The following is a 16,341-nucleotide window of genomic DNA, read 5'->3' on the forward strand; positions in this document are numbered from 1 at the left end:
GAAGAACAGATGCATTAAAGCACCCAACAACCCTGCCACTGACTTCAGCAGTGAAATAAAGCCAAAAACATATTGAACATTTAGGAGTTAAGATTGACTGGGACCTTTCTAAAATTACATACACAAATACCAACTTCTGCAAATAATTATCAGGTCATATACCCATAAAAGTCAAGAAAAGATATTTTATTACCTGCTCATCTTACTTCTTTACGGAATAGAGCCAATATTAGTCAGCACAAGTAGCTGCTTGCAAGCAAGAAGGCTTCAATCAGTAAGGAAGGGAGGTAATTAAAATGAGGGAAATCCAGAACACAGTTATACCTACCAATCAAGTCATCTAAATTGTACTATTTTATTCATTAAAAATAAAGCTTTGAAACAAAGATGCCATATTTTATGCAAGTTCTTGATTACTTTTCTGCCGAGGGAGCATGTAATTTACAAGAAAGAGGACTTAAAGCTTTAAGTGCCTCTGACTTAATTCAGCATGCTGTATTGATGGTCCCATTTAGATGATTCCATTTTAGGCCCCTCTAACGCATTAAAGGCATGACTTACTCACATCCATTTGGCTAATGATCCCCTACTGCTCTAAAGTAAATGACAGCTATTTACAGTAAATTATTCAATTAGATAGAGGGAAGTGCAGTATTCATTTTATATTGTTTGACACGGCAAAACAGAAGTGTGCAAGGCGGCAGGTGGAGCATTTTAATCTTTCAGAATGAATTGTTTAATCCACAGCAGGAGAATATACTCCACAATACTTGCAGCATCAGATTTTTATTGTAAATGTTCCAAGAGAGACTGAAGTGTTGCAAGTCCCAATAATATAGTCCTGCCCACTTCAGAAGTCAGTCATCATATAATGCAAGGAATGCTAGTAACCAGCATCTTACAGAACTGCTTTACTTTAAGCACAATTTCAAGTAACACATGAAGTGTTCTTTTTTTAAAAAAAAAAAAACAAAAACAAAAACACAAACACCACACATGTTAGCAGGAGACCAAATTTCCATTAAAAAAAAATTAGTCATGAGCAATTCTGAATCCCATTTCTTTGTAATGGGATTTATACTACTAAGTGCCTGCCTCACTCTCAGAAACAGGACTGAAACTCCCAAGACATTTGGATAGTGCAATATTTTTAATTCATGAAAACCCAGGAAAGGACAGCTCAGCTGCCCTCACAAATTAAAAGTGGGATTCAGAAAAAAAAATCAAATAAAGGACAAGCTAGGGAAGTGCAGGTTGGGGCTAAAACACAGCCTAGAGGGAGAATGATCACACTGGAATAACCCCAAAAGTCTTAGAATTGAAGACCTTTCCACAGATTTTTCTATTTTTTTCGAGGTGCTGAAGGGTGTGCTTTCATGTGTGGGCAATCCCTACTGTATGCACGCTAGCGTGGCCACCACACCTGGAAAAAGGCTGAAGCCACAAGTTTGATGTCCCCTGTCAAACCCCTGCCTCATAAAAGAGAAAATAAAGGAGAAGTTCTCCTTATTATGGGTACAAACACAAAGTCCAAGCTGCACATATGCCTACCATGTACCCTGAGCCTGCCAGTGACACGCTTTGCACAGTTCTCGGGCCTCCTAGCATTTAACACAGAGGAAAAGAAGGAAGAGGCAATCTGTCTGAGCCCTCCTGGCTAGCCCTGATTTTGGAGAATTTCTCTCTTCCACAAGCCCAGAATGCCTCAGAGTAAGTGCCAAGCATCCCAACTAGAAGAACACTTTCGTCTCTGGCTAACCTGCCAATGCATTTAATTTTCTGCAGGCAGGGGGCCAAGTTCAGCAAGCACAGCTCCTGCTAAGTTTAATGGGAGCTGCACTTGTCCGTGCCAGCAAGTGAAGCTTGCTGGGGAACTGCAAGCAACATACTACAGAAAATACAACTGTAGCCAGCGTCAGTATTCAAAGGATACACTTGAATGGATGACTTTTTTTCTCCTTGCTGTTTCAGTTCTAAAGCTGCTGGCACAGTGAAACCCTTCCTACTCTTAATGTGTATTCACTCACTTGCATGAGCAAGGATTCCAGGCTGGCTGTAATGATGAATTTAGTCATAAGATAAGCTTGCTGCAACAAGACTATTATGAATTTAATTGTCATTTGGTGCCTATATACCCAAAGGTGCTGTCCAGATTGTTCAGAAGACTATGCACATGGCTCCTGAGCTCCTAAGGAAGGTCTGCATTTCAGCGGCTCCAGAGCTTATTTTCTGCAATTCGATAATACTTATTGCTTGTTTTGCTAGCTACCTTCCCCCTCTTGTGAAAGACTTATTTTAACTTCTAGTTTCACCAGAAACAAATATATTAAGCAAATTTTTGTCCAGATTCTCAGTGGCTCTAAGCTATGGATGTTATGCCAATTTTTACTAGGCAAAGATTACTCCATTATTATTTGCAGAAACTCAAACATCTCCTCCCTCTGAAACACCTTTTAGAGACAATAGTAGCAACAATTCTAGACTTTAGAAAGCAATACTCTGGTCTTCCAGTCTCTAGTGGCTACCTCTGCTTGACCTACACCTCTTCATACAATGTATTCCTTGTCCACCCTCCTGCTCTCAGACTAAACATACTTATATCTGCTGACATTCCCTCTGGTGCACAAGGAAGTGGCTTGGACTTACGTTCTTTAAACATGCAATGATCCTCTGAAATGTTCCACAGTTAATTTCCGCTGAAAAATTACCTGCCTGAAAGGCACAGAGTTAAACCAGATTGCAAGCCAATCCTTCATCTAGTAAGAAGAATAGTGAAAACACTTGATATCACACAGGAATGCCAAAGTATTAAAAAAAAAGTCACAGCTGAAAAAAAAAAACAAACACCAGGGATAACGTGAATTTGAATCCACATTTTTAATAACTGAGTGTACTAAAATAGATTTTTTTTTTTTTTTAACACCAAATAATTCAGATTTGTGTTTTTCTAGTTCCAAAATCCCCCAGACAGCCAAACAGGAAAGTTCAGAACAACTGAGACATTCAAGGTATGCTGCCAGCAAAGCTGCTACACATCATAGCTACACCGAGTAGTACTGAAAATGAAATGCTGGATGTACAAGATAGTACACACATTTCTGAACAGCTCTTCAGAATAGGCTGCTTGGAGCAGCAAAAGTTAGAAGACACTGAAGTGGAGGAGGCAGGAGGAGTCAGTGTTACACTTCAGTTTTCCCCTAAGTTCTTCCCAGAGGAGTCCTTCCTTCCCCAGGGCCAAACTACGATGGGTGCATTATCTGCCCATGCAGCGGGTGGGAGCACAGCTCAGCAAGCCACTCACACCAGCAGTGACAGCATGGCCAAGTTGGCCTAAGAACGTTGCTAATACTGTTGCCAAGAAAACGTAAGAGCAACTATTGGAAGGAATGACTTAACCTACGATGAGTCACTTGACATCATGTGCTTTCAGATGGTACAGACAGGAACATTGAGGCCTACAGACTCACAGCTCCCCTGTCCTCAGCCCCATTTACCACCAATCCCTGCTGCACTGAGCAAGAGCCCTATCCCTATTGTGCACAAGGTTCTCCAAAACAAGGACATTAATGGCTCCAAATAGACTTGATTTACAAGAATTACTTACAAAGCATCCAAACATCCCTTGCTGAGTGTAAAATTATACCAAAATACAGTACAGTTTCACTCCACCTTATGCAGGTGCACTGCATTTTCATTTATATTACAATTAACAGACATTATGGCTCAGACACACACATCAGCTAGAAAGTAGCACAATGATTAGTTAGGCCAACCCTGCTCACATACCATCAAGCTTTGCTTAGTTCTGAGGCTTTTTTTTTCCGTCTCAAAACCCTTGACATTGTTTTCTAGATATGGTAATACTTAGATAAATAAAAGAACAGGCAACATTTCCACGTGAGATATTGAGTGTGCCACCCTATAATGGCCCCTCTCCCTGATTTCATAATTCACACATGTTTAGAGCAAAAAAAAAAAAAAAAAAAAAAGAGTATATACAGAGTATTTTTAATGGAAGCAAGCACAAGGTAGAATGATTCCCTGAGGCCTTCCAGGTTTCTCACAATGTCAGCAGCTCTTTAATACACCTCTGTAGAAGTGGAAGTCCAGCAATTTTGTTTACATTTTCTCAGTAGCCAGAGGTCACTTTCTTCTCCTATATACATAGGAGCTAGAAATGAGAGGAGAAAAGCAAGAGCACTCAAACACACAAAGGATGCCATAAAATAGATATAAAAGAAAAATCTGCTCTAGGGAGGCGCTTGCATTGAGAAGGACTATGATCCGGTCTGAAAAATAAGCAAAGATGCACCATGAAGAAGTCTCAGTCTCACATCAATCTGTGTTGGAAACAGCAAGTCCCTGGCATGGGGCTGTGCCTCAGCAACGATGAGAGCACATTTCAGGCACAGCCTGTGTTATACTTCACTCATGCAACCTTCAGATATCCGTGTGGGCTACATTTTTTCTTCTGTAAATCAACATAATTTTGCTTTTTTAAAATTCCTCTTACTTTTTCTTCATTTAATAATTTCTCCAGAAGTGCTTAAAATCAAGGACATTGAGATCTAAATTACAAAGTCTGACATATGAAGACTCAAATTCCTATAAACAGATGAATATCTCATTTTCTGGAATTCTAATCAGGTTCTGCTTTTTATTTCATCCCTATTAGATGGCAGTCTCCAGAGCATTTTTATGACTGCTGAATATTCATTCCTGCTTTTTCCTTTAAAGGAAACCTATTGATTAACTGATTTTGTAACTCACATCAAAGTACAGATCTCAGGAGAAAAAAAATTAAGTAGATATGAAAGTACCAAAGTCTACACTAATAAGGTAAAAGGATAGAATTCCAATGGCAAATCTCTTTCTGCTTGAGATGAGTGGAGAGCTCTGCACCTCACTGACTATATTTTGTTGTCTAACAGTGCTGCACAGCATGGCCGTATTCTAACATTTCTAGAGAAATCCAGCTCCAACTTTTTATCTACTTCATGTTAACGGATGATCCACATTTTCTTGATATGACAACAAATACCACATTTATATTAAATTGCTACTGAAACTCAGGGCTAACAAGAGGGTCTCTTTGCTGGTTAGCATGGGCCCTTTGAGAAAGCAGGTAGGACGGAGCTCCCCATGGAACAACACTCTTCGGTCTCCTGGTTTTTGTCTCCCACTCTGCTGCCAGCAACTCCTCCTCTGACCTCTTGCAGCTGCCAAACCCCTTCACCAGCACAGCAATGGGACCGGCAAGAGCAGCATCTGGCTTTTGTCTGCCCAGACACCACAGCAGCTGTGTCACAGAGCTGAGCAGTACTGAGTCACAGCTGAAGGCAGCACTGGGAGCCCTGTCCCACGCACAATTGTTAAAGCATGCACCCACCTTTTCAGTTACGAGTCCATGAAAATAATGAAATCACACCAGACATTTTCTTCATAGCCATGTTCCTACAAGCACCTTATATAAAAAGCAAGAGAGAAATAGCTGCCACACAACACACACCTAATCTTACTTCAGCTGCACCTTGGCAAAAAGCCTAGGCAGCCACAAGATTTTTCCCTTTAGCTAGCAAACAGATTCCACTTCCCTTTTTTCCAGGGCCCACATCCATATATTCAACTATAGTTTTGGTATCAGCTTTTATAGCTTTCATATGGTTACCATTTCTAAGGAAACCACTTCCTCAGTAGTGACTCAGTTAGTATATTTTCTTATTTTCATGTTGTTCTGGATTTGGCAGAATACCTGTAGAGCGTGGGAGAGGGGGAAGGAGCGACTGCAAGGGATAGAAATCAGACCTAGAAAAATCAAAGATAAGTGTGTTTCTTAAGACACAATAGATCAAATATGCAAAAAAATCACTGTGAAATAATGTTTCAAGCTCACTTTCTGCCTTTCCTTTCTCAGTACAGCTATTGCAACCTTTCAGATCTTTTCTGGTGGGATTTCATATAAACATGTAACCATTGTGTGTAGAGGGAATAAAGCAGCCAGATCACCACCTTCACTACTACTAGGTGCATCCAGCTCTGCTTTCCCAGGGAGCACAGTTTCCCAGAGATAACAGTGACTTTGCTCACCTGCACTGTCTTGGATACAACACAACCATCACAGCGTCAGCAGAAAACTGCAAATATCTATGTAAGTGCAACCTCTAGCATATCTACACCTTGATGTAGTGCATCATGGTGGCTACCTAACAGAAGCAGCAAAGGAAAACAAAGTCTCCAGCATAGGTTGGACATTTTTCTACCTTTATTTTCTTTCTGTTGTAAACAGCTTAGAAATAAACCAAAACTAAAGCCTGTTCCAACAGGCAAGTAGTAACTTTGTCATTTCAATACTAAGTTTTGAAACTGCGGTTCTAGAATCCAATATAGGTAAACTCTTCAGGATCTAAGATGGCATTAAATACCATGGCTTTTAAAGAAAATATAACCCCAATCCTCAGCTTGCCCTGGTGTTAGTGGCTGCAGTCTCCCAGGAACAGGCTTTTGTCTACCCTAACAGTTTACAGGTCAATGCATTAAACTGATGCTGATAAACACACAAGTCCAAGAAACTCAAGAGCACATGTTTCAGTCTGCCAGTGCTGCGGCAAGGATCGACATCAACCATTGCATCTGCTTGCTCCATCACACAGTACAAGAACGATTTTTTTGACACATAATAAATACTGCTTTCAAAAAACAACCAGCCAGCCATCCTGAAACATTTCACCTGCCCTGTAACAAACAAGAGTTGGAAAAAATGAAATACCTAAAGATCAGTCCACTATCAGTACAATCAATGCCTTCAAACTCCCTTGCATTTGGGCTGAAAAGACATGTTTAAATCCTATATACAATGTATGCTTGACAGTATAGTTCCTTTATACAAAGAAAGTTGACATTTGCAAATTACTCAGATCCTGATCTTTGAGAACAGGTTGACCTAGCTTTAATTCTTCCTGTGCTTGACTCTGAACAGGTTTGCTTTCCCAACTGCAATGCCTGGGAAAACATGTAACTGAGCCAGCTCGCAAACATTGCTCCCTACAATGTTTTCTAATGGTTTCTTTCTGATAACAGCAAAATTCTTGCTTATATATTTTCTACGTGTTTAATCTGTCAGTGATTCTCCAGCTGTCTTCTGAAGACAGCTAATGATCAACAGGCCATTCAAGTCCAGTGAGTAAGTTTCTAGATTTTTTTTTCCTCCAAATGAAAGTAGAGCTCATGAAGCAGCTGTTGAAGAACAAAATCTCTCAAGGAATCAATTCAGATTCAAGGAATCAGGTTTTCGAATAAAGAAAACATTAAAAAAAAAGAATCAGAAATCTTTTCTAAATTTGAACACTCATTTTCTGTGTCAAATACATGCAGTCCAGGGTAACAAAGCACACATCTGACATGAATTGGAAAACTACTTTTCTGAAGCAAAAATATAATGTTGTAATACAGATTCATTAGGAACATCGCCTATGGCGAATCAACAACTTCTGTTCTACCGGAGGACAGCATGGATGTCAACAAGAGACAGCAATCACAGAGCGGTGCTGGGTTACACCAGCTGAAAATATGGCTCACTCCCCTTGCCACAGAGAGCTAGAATCTAAGAGTACTATGCTATGGCCCAGGTTTATTGACACGCCTTTCCAGCTATTGTAATGGCTCTAAAATGTCTATATTCTGTCCTGAAGTAGGCAATGAACTAGGATGCAGCGTATGCCATGCAATGAACAATCCCTGGGAAATGCAGCACCTCCAAGTAACACTTCCCTATACAGAAAACTCATCTGTGAATGCTACGCTTCCTTTCCCCCATACACTGATCTTCTCTTGCAGCATTAGGCCAGTAAGTGGAAATGAAAAGCTGCTTTTCTGTAGGATCAGGCTGAAACTGCATGGTTCAGAAAGTTCTCTTTAGGATATATACTTTAAATTTTGTAAATATTAAGGATTTATCAGCACTGAGCTAGTTAAAAAAAGTCATTTGTGTTGTCACTATCAACTAGTGTATATGAAGAATAATTTTTAATCAAAATAATTTGAAGAGATGGCACTTAAAGCAGAAAAATATTTAGCTGCTTTTCTGAAAGTTTTACAATTTTATCCACACTTTTTAGGAACTATTTACTGTGAGCTGTGTGCTACAAAGAACTTTGATCACACAAAACATCCAACTAAGAAATCAATTGACATTTCATGATTAGTAAAATGCCATATTAATTACTACCATAATTAAAATAGTCTGACTTAAAGGAAACAAAATCCAGATATCTTTAGCACCATGAATAAAGGCAACATTCACTTCCAATCAAAGACTTGGTTCTGGTCTTTACCTCATCTTGTAAGAGTCACAAGCATGTTTAAGTCCATGAAATTTGAAAATAATCTGATGACCCAAAATTGAATAAGAAAATATCCTTCCCTTTAAAAGTGTAAGCTGTTCCTTCAGATTGTGTGACACAAAACCACTCACATTAAGTCTTAAAAGTAGTTTTCAAAACTATGAATCAAGAACAATAAAGAAGCCAGCATACTAATGCGACATAGATATAAAGTTCAATTTGTTTTGCACAGCTTAGACATGGCATTTACTTTGCGGTCTTTTAATCCATCCTAATAAACAAGCAGACATTCATCCTACAAGCCACCTTTTCAAGCTATCTTCAGTTGACTGTTGAATGCAGTTCTGCCCACTCAGTCTTGCAGAGTGGAAAGCAGTAAATGCTGCAGCCCTGCAGGGGCACATTGCACCTCTACACTGCAGAGTGCAGACATACTTCTAAAAGAAAAAACAAAACCCTACATCTTGCCCAAGAGATTGCTGCAGCTACATATTCCACATGCTCCCTCTTCAGTAACTTGAACAAAGAGGAACTGGCAGACTTAAGGTCAAAGAATTGCTCCAAAAGACATTTACCATTGTTGAATTAATAAGCTTACCACGAAGGGGATGAATTGTGCATGGCTCTATTTTACTATTCTTGTGAATGCTAGCCTACTTACCAGTTTGGATACCACTGGGACATCAGGTATTAAACCAAAGCCTTGGCCAGCACTTGACATAATGCTGAAAGCAGACTCGATTCCTTATACTTCCACTGGAGCCAGGAATGAAAGCTGAGATCATGTTTCATTACCAAAATGGAATTTTTAGATGAGAAATGAAGGGGCCGATTCAGCCCTTTTGAAAAAAATCTAGGCAACCTCAAAGTAAGTCAGGTCCATGATGTAATAGAGGCAACTAGTATCATATTTTGGGGGCCAACTTACTGGGTATGCTTTTGGAATTACAAGTTTACATCCATCAGGCTGGAGGAACAGCAGTAGTGGTGCTCACTTCCAAAAGATCAGCATTTAATTGTTTTGTTTGTTTGTTTTTTTGTTTTTTTTTTTTTTAATTAAGTAAAATTCTTTCCGAAATCATATCCTCTTTGGTTTCTTCCTTGGCCCAGTTTTCAGTACTGGGAACTGCTGAAGTCCATCTATCTTGGACAGACTCATTACCTGGGAAGACAGAGTACCTAAGTGGGAACAAGACCCCTCTGCCTGAGTAGTTTCCCTGTGCACTGAAAAAACACTGCATTCTCCCTCCCTTTGGGCCAAAGGAGACCCTGTGTAAACCTGGGTCTGTAAAACGATGGGTAAAACTCTGTTTTAGAACAATAGGAAACCCACAAGCTACGACAGTGCAGACTGGGCAAGTACCGCCCAGCTCCTGCTGCCTGAATCGTGCCAGCTCTCCCAGCCTTGGTTCAGCTTTGTTCTCACCAGCCAGAAGGAACATAAGTTGTTCTATGCTGAAAAGTCATTTGATGGTTATTAGCATTTAATTCAGCTAGTTTACACTAACAGCTAACACCTTTTAAATAATTCATTGCATACAGTGTCTGCCATCCAGCCTCCCAATTCCTTCTTCAATAATATATAAAAACAGCATGAAGAAACCTTACAAAAGAGGAAGTTATCATCACCAAAGAGACATAGAGGGGTGTGTAATGCAGCCATGAAACATAAGCAGAATCAAACTCAACAGCTCTCACTTTCTAGTATAACTAATACATCATTTATGGTGGTTTGCTGTCAGCTGTGAGATCTTACCTGAACACTTTTTGTTTCAAAGGAAAAACATAAGCTCAGTCGTTGCTAGATGTGCTTTATCTCTGGCTTCATGCTAAGTACAAATGTAGCTCTCAAAACTCACCCCTTTTGCAGGCCAGAATAAAAATAATTCCTTCTCTGTGATGACTTATTTGACAAGATTGCAATTCTCTCTATGGACAGCCTTAAGGCTCTGGAAGAGGAGTATTTTCTGTTGGTTTTAGTTTTGTGGGTTTTGTTGGTTTGGTTTTTTTTCCCAAGCTCTTTAAACATGTGTGTATATCTAAGAGCAAGAGAATGTAGCATTTTAAATATTACAAAACCCAACAAACTTTCAAGCACAAAAAGGAGTAAGAACCACCGAAAGGGAGGTCGCATACCTATGTTACATAATTTAAGGAAAAGCTGCAAATCCAAAGAAATTCTTGCTTTAACTTACACTGGTTAATGTGCACAGATATCCAGGGCTTCAGTCCTGCCAGGATCCCAGTCCAGCAAAGTACTTAAGGATGTTCATAGGAACCAAAATGAAAAACCTCACATGTTTAAAACCTGACACCTGCTTAAGTGCTTTGCTACATCAGGGCCAGCAACCTCAGCACTTCTCAGCTAAGCTGCTTGTGAATCTTCCCTGAAATTAGTTGCGTTGTCCTTCAGCACTTGCCTTCAACCTCTCCAAATACCCTGTGGTTCGGAGTATGGGCCACCTGAGGCTTGCCCCAGCCCAGCTGCTGTTTCTCCATTAAAATGCATAGACTAAAAACCTTTGACATAGCTCTTGAAATTAAAGAAAAACCTGATACAGAAACTTTCGGTAAGAACGATCCTGAAAAGAACATAACCCCCATGCAACTGCTTAGACTCAAAACATTTTTTAATGCCTCGTAGGGAATGGCTGCACAGCACACCTACCTGAAGGGCTATTTGAAAGCAGCTGCCCCTGGTAGTTCATTTGGAATTAATATATTTTTCTGGACAGACATGGTTTTCTGGTTAAAGCACCAGATTCTGTCCCTGGTTCTCATGCAGCCCAGTGAGTCACTTTCACCCTGATTCAGCAAAATACATGTCTAGCCAGGAAGATACAAAGCATATGCTTAAGGCCAATTTATTTCATTAATATTTGAGTGCGTTATTTGTCAAAAAGAGCAAGTTTCTGCTTTTCTGGACTAAAGACTCATGTTATCTTCTACCAAAATAAAAACTTCAGACAGCAGAGGGCTATACTTCCCTTTCACTTGCCTTTCTGTCCTGTCTGTTTAGTCAATAAGCTATACTGAAATGAAACATCCTTGGGTTGCCCCTTCATATTCAGCACAGTGGAATGGTTTTCCATACAGGTTTCCAAGTGCTGTTGTGTGACCCACCTTCACGCTGAGTGTTTGCATTAGGCTTTTTAGTAGTGCTCAGTTGTGAAGTATGACCTTAGATACACAAGGGTTTGGGGGGTTGTTTTGTTTATATAAAGTCAAGAGAACTACAGCATCTGCAAGTTTTGATTCCCCCGAAAGCTCCAAGAAGGAAATAACCACAGTGTATTATCTAGCAAGGCACTGTTGCTGATCAGATACAGAAGTCTGCTTCCCCTGAGCTGCCTCAGCACAGTTATGCTTTTCACATGGTGTCAATTGGACACAAGCTGGCCATTGAGCCCTCCAGTCACTCTAGATTAGCTATAATCACATTCCTCAAATTCTTGCTTTATGCTCTTCTTTCATCTTCCAGTAGCCTCAACAAATCTAGCTCCTGGTTGCAAGATTTGACAGGTATACAGGACACACTCAGAAACCTGTATTTTCTGGACCGGATGGGAACTCATCAAGTTCAAAAATTTAATAGCTCTGAGAAAAATTTTCAGTCTATTTTATCCTCCATTGTGTGAACATAACTCTTTGTTGAAGACCATTAGGGTAAATTGAATAACTCCAAGATGTGAAAATTTGGCCAACACATTTTTTTTTTAGACAAATTAAATATACACAGATTGTAGTTGGCAATTTATTTCAAATGTTAAAATAGGAGACACAGCAATATGCTGTACAGACTTCCACAGCGTTCATACTAGAAACACAATGTGGAGCGACCAAGTCTTCAGATGTGCGTTGCAATGAAGAAATAGTACCAAAATTACATAGTCATAGGCAAATGATGGTCTTGCAAATGACAATATAGATTCACGCAGAAAAAATAGCATGAACAGAGAGAATCTTGTGAACGAGAAGTTGACCATGGGACAATGATATCACAACTCACAAACTCAGATAAAAATTAGTTTTTCACTTTGAAAAAAAAAGGAAAACAAGGGGCAAGTTGAGGCTGCTGTTGGTTACATGCGAGTTAGTCTCGTTCTTTACTAAAACCCCAACGAGTCCCTGCATATACTGTCCTTTTTGGTAACAAGGGATGTTGCAAAGGCTACACATCTGTCAGGAGGACAAAGTTTTAACATATGAACAAGGTCTCAGCATGCTGTGGGGATAATGCAACATGGCTGCTGACAAGCCTCTGATCCCCTGAAATATTATCCTATACAGAAATTATTTGCACAAATAAGTATTTTGAACATCAAAAATGAAAACTCACACTATCAGTAGAAAACCAGGTTACTAGGGAAAAAACCCAACATATGGAAGTATAAGATTGTGTTCCTCCCTTTAAAGAAAAAAAAATAAAAAAGAAAATAAATGAGGTTAGCATAAGCCTTGCTTGCATGCATGAGGATGTCTCTGCGATACCAGCTCACAGAGAGACACCACCAAGAATTCCCAGGTTCTAGTACCAACCCACCACACCTCCTCATCTTTACCTTGTAACAAAAATCCAAAACCCACGCAGGACTAACTTCCCCATGTATAAAGCAGAAATTCTCTGTGCACAGAACTTTTGAGGAATCCTTTCGTTAATCTGGGATTTCCCCAACACACAATAAGCCTACTAATACATGAAAGATCCCAATATTGTTGGTCACATGACATATATCAGTAATGCTGGAAATCCAAGCGTAGCTCTATCGTACATACAGTAGCTCCGGCTCTTTGGAAGCGAAGCATACTTACTGCAGAGGCACAGTCACAGTAATTCAAATGTGCAATACTTCATAGGAGCTTAAAACTTACTGCAAGTGCGCAGAACAGCACGAGTATGGGTATTTGGCCACAAAAACCCAGACTAGCGTATATTAATCTCATTTAGCTACCCAACAAGAAATGTCTTCTTTCAGGTATCACTAGAAAGTACAGATCCTTCAAACAAGGGACAGCTTTTCCACTGCAGCAACCAGCACTGCAACACTCAAAAAAACTTCTTCCCATACTCACACCCCAGAGGAGTGACAAGGGCTCTTCAGAATAAATACAGTGGTCCACTATTCTGAGCCTAATTTATTAAGTAAGCCTACTGACTTCTTGTCAGCACAAGCACTTATTTTCATCACCAAAGGTTTGCTGAACCAGAGAATATTATTTTGATACTACAATGTAGAAAAAAAAAAAAAAGAAACAAACCAACCCATACCTTGCTTTTTATCTAATTATACTGTTGCCTACAATTTCTAGTGGCACTTTAAATTCTGGACTTTACTCTTGTGCAATGGCTTTATAATAAACCACAGCTACATACAGCGAGGCCTAACAGCTTTTATAGCAGTATCTTCAGCTTCCTTTTAGCAATACTGGTGGGTTTTTTTCATGCCATAAACAAGGACCGCAGTATACCAATATTGATCAGCACTGAATTATGACAGATTCCTGTCAACAGAACAGACTTGCATTGAAGTTTGGCCAGCTGCTCAGCATTCAGACAATTTCAGTGAGGTCCTTTTCTAAGGTACATCACTTTGGTTATTGCAGGAGAATATTTTATAATTGACAAACCATAAACATCTCAAAAGTTCTCTCACAGTTTGCTTATATTTTAAAATATTCGTGTAGTGATTTTGATCCATTTGCACAGTATTTGAGGGCAATATTACACAATAATGCTCACAGTCTGAGGAGGGACTGCACACAGCTACCATTGAATCAGAGCCACTCAAAGGGGTACAAGAATGGGCAAAGCTACTTCTTTGGCTAGGTGAAGGTGATTCCCCCACTTGCTTAGTAGACTTCATAAACAGAGTAGGAGGCAGAGGGGGGGCTTTGTTCATTCCATGCATGCTGTGTACTTGCACAGAAAGGCAATAACTGATTTTTATTAGTAACACCTTGGAGGTTTCTGGTCTCGCTGGTACCACACTCCCCTTCTCAGACAAGCAAGCTCGTCGTAAACTGATACACCAGGCACTTTGGTGCTAAGTTTATCAAGCATAAGGCCTTTCAGATGCCTCTACGAGAGCTTTCAAGTATCCAAGAGATTAAAAAGATTACAGACATATCCACAGAACTGAATCTTCTTTCAGTCATAGTTAACAGATTTGTACTACACGCACTTTCCATAATTTTATCAATGATTTATCTATTAACCGGCCATTCACTGAATTTTATAAACATATTAAGAGACCACTTTAAGTTTAACCACTTTTCACGTAAACGTATATATCATTACCTGTATAAATTAATTTTCAGAGCAATTCATTTGAATCTCTCCCATCTTTCAAGGCAACACTAAAGCCATTATAAAATACAAGTTTTAAATCATGTCCTGTTTTTCTGTCATCAATATTAGACAGGCACACAGAGTACTAACCTGCTATTAAAACTGCCACTGAGACAAAACAAAGTCAGCTCTTATGAGCCCTACATGGGTGGCTGTCTTATTTGATTTATGACAGCAGAAGCCACCTAAAACACTGTGTGTGTTCTTGAGGAGAGAAGGTCTTTGGTAGTGGTCCTGCTGCAGGAAGATGTTGCAGCCTTCCCTCCACCAGGTGAGACACAAGCATGAGCAAAGCCACAGAATAGACCAGGACAAGTGTAAGCAGGTCATGAAAACATTACAGACATGGGAAAGCAGGTTTAACCCAAAACTGGCATGTCCTGAACTTCAAAGGACTTTGAGGAAAAGACAAGACTTCCTATGTTAGACGGGCTGCCAAAGAGTGGTCACAAGCAGGCTTCAGGATTTTATTCCGCTGCTGCTTTTAGTCTCTTCTTCCCCATATCAACACTATATTATTCAACAATAAACACAGCTGATTCTATCCTTTGTGTGGAATGAAGCAAGTGTTTACCAGCTGTCCCGAAGCCACGAAAGGCTCTGTCATGAAAGAACAAAGAGAAAAGCTGAAGTCTTTGGCCTTCCCATTACATCAAGCTATCAAAGTGTTTGAACATGGTTATTGTTACATCTCTGTCAACACTAAAAAAAAAATAAACCAACAAACAGTGATCTTTTACTACACTTGTATAACCACTTATTAATCAACATCCCTATGCAAAGTTTGTCTCTCCTTAAAAAAATATTAACCTGGCATATTAGCTCTACAAGAGTAGAAAATTGTCCAACTTTAAAGGCTGTACCATAGTTCTTTCTCGCCCACAGCTTTTGGCAAAAGAAAGATTGACAGAACTTTTCAACATCCTAGTTAGTTCACTGGCAAAAGGCAGCAGAATTTATATACCACTTGTGTAAGGTTATGCTAAAATTGCATCTATTGTTCCAGCAGATCTCACACATCCAAATCCACCTGTAAATATCCCTCAGTTCCCATAACACTGAAACCATCGGGAACCCAGCGTAACAGAGACCAGACAATGATGAAACCCCTGTCTTCCCACTTGCAGTGTGTCATATGCAGATTGCATATTGCCTGAAAAAATAAATAGCAAACGCCTGACAAAAAGGTAAGATAGGGATTTATTCTTGCTTGGCTTTTAGGTACCACGTATTTGAGTTTGAATTCTACAAATTCCACAAAGCCAAAGAGCAAATCAGAACAAACAAATACCAACACAGCACAGTCTTCCCAGGTCTGGCACCACCGATCTGCTGTTTTAGCAGTTCCTGTAGGAAGTTGTCTACTTGCACATCTGTTTTAATTTTAGAGACCATTGTCTACTTAGAAAGAGATACTGGTCCTTCTTGACTCCTGGATCCTGTTCTCATGTGTACCTGTGACTAAATGCAACATTGAGTATTCACTAACTTATTTTTGCTATAATTTACCTCCTATTTACCTTCCTACACATATGTATAAGTCACCTAAAAATGAACAGCTGATCTGAGGTCTTCCTAGGAAAGGCATTAGAGTATGGGCAATGAACCAAATTGTTCCTTCAGACACTTACAAAAATTCAGCTCCGCAAGAAC

The sequence above is a fragment of the Leptosomus discolor genome, chromosome 12 (assembly GCF_034619465.1).
Source record: "Leptosomus discolor isolate bLepDis1 chromosome 12, bLepDis1.hap2, whole genome shotgun sequence".
NCBI classification, from domain to species: Eukaryota; Metazoa; Chordata; class Aves; order Leptosomiformes; family Leptosomidae; genus Leptosomus; species Leptosomus discolor.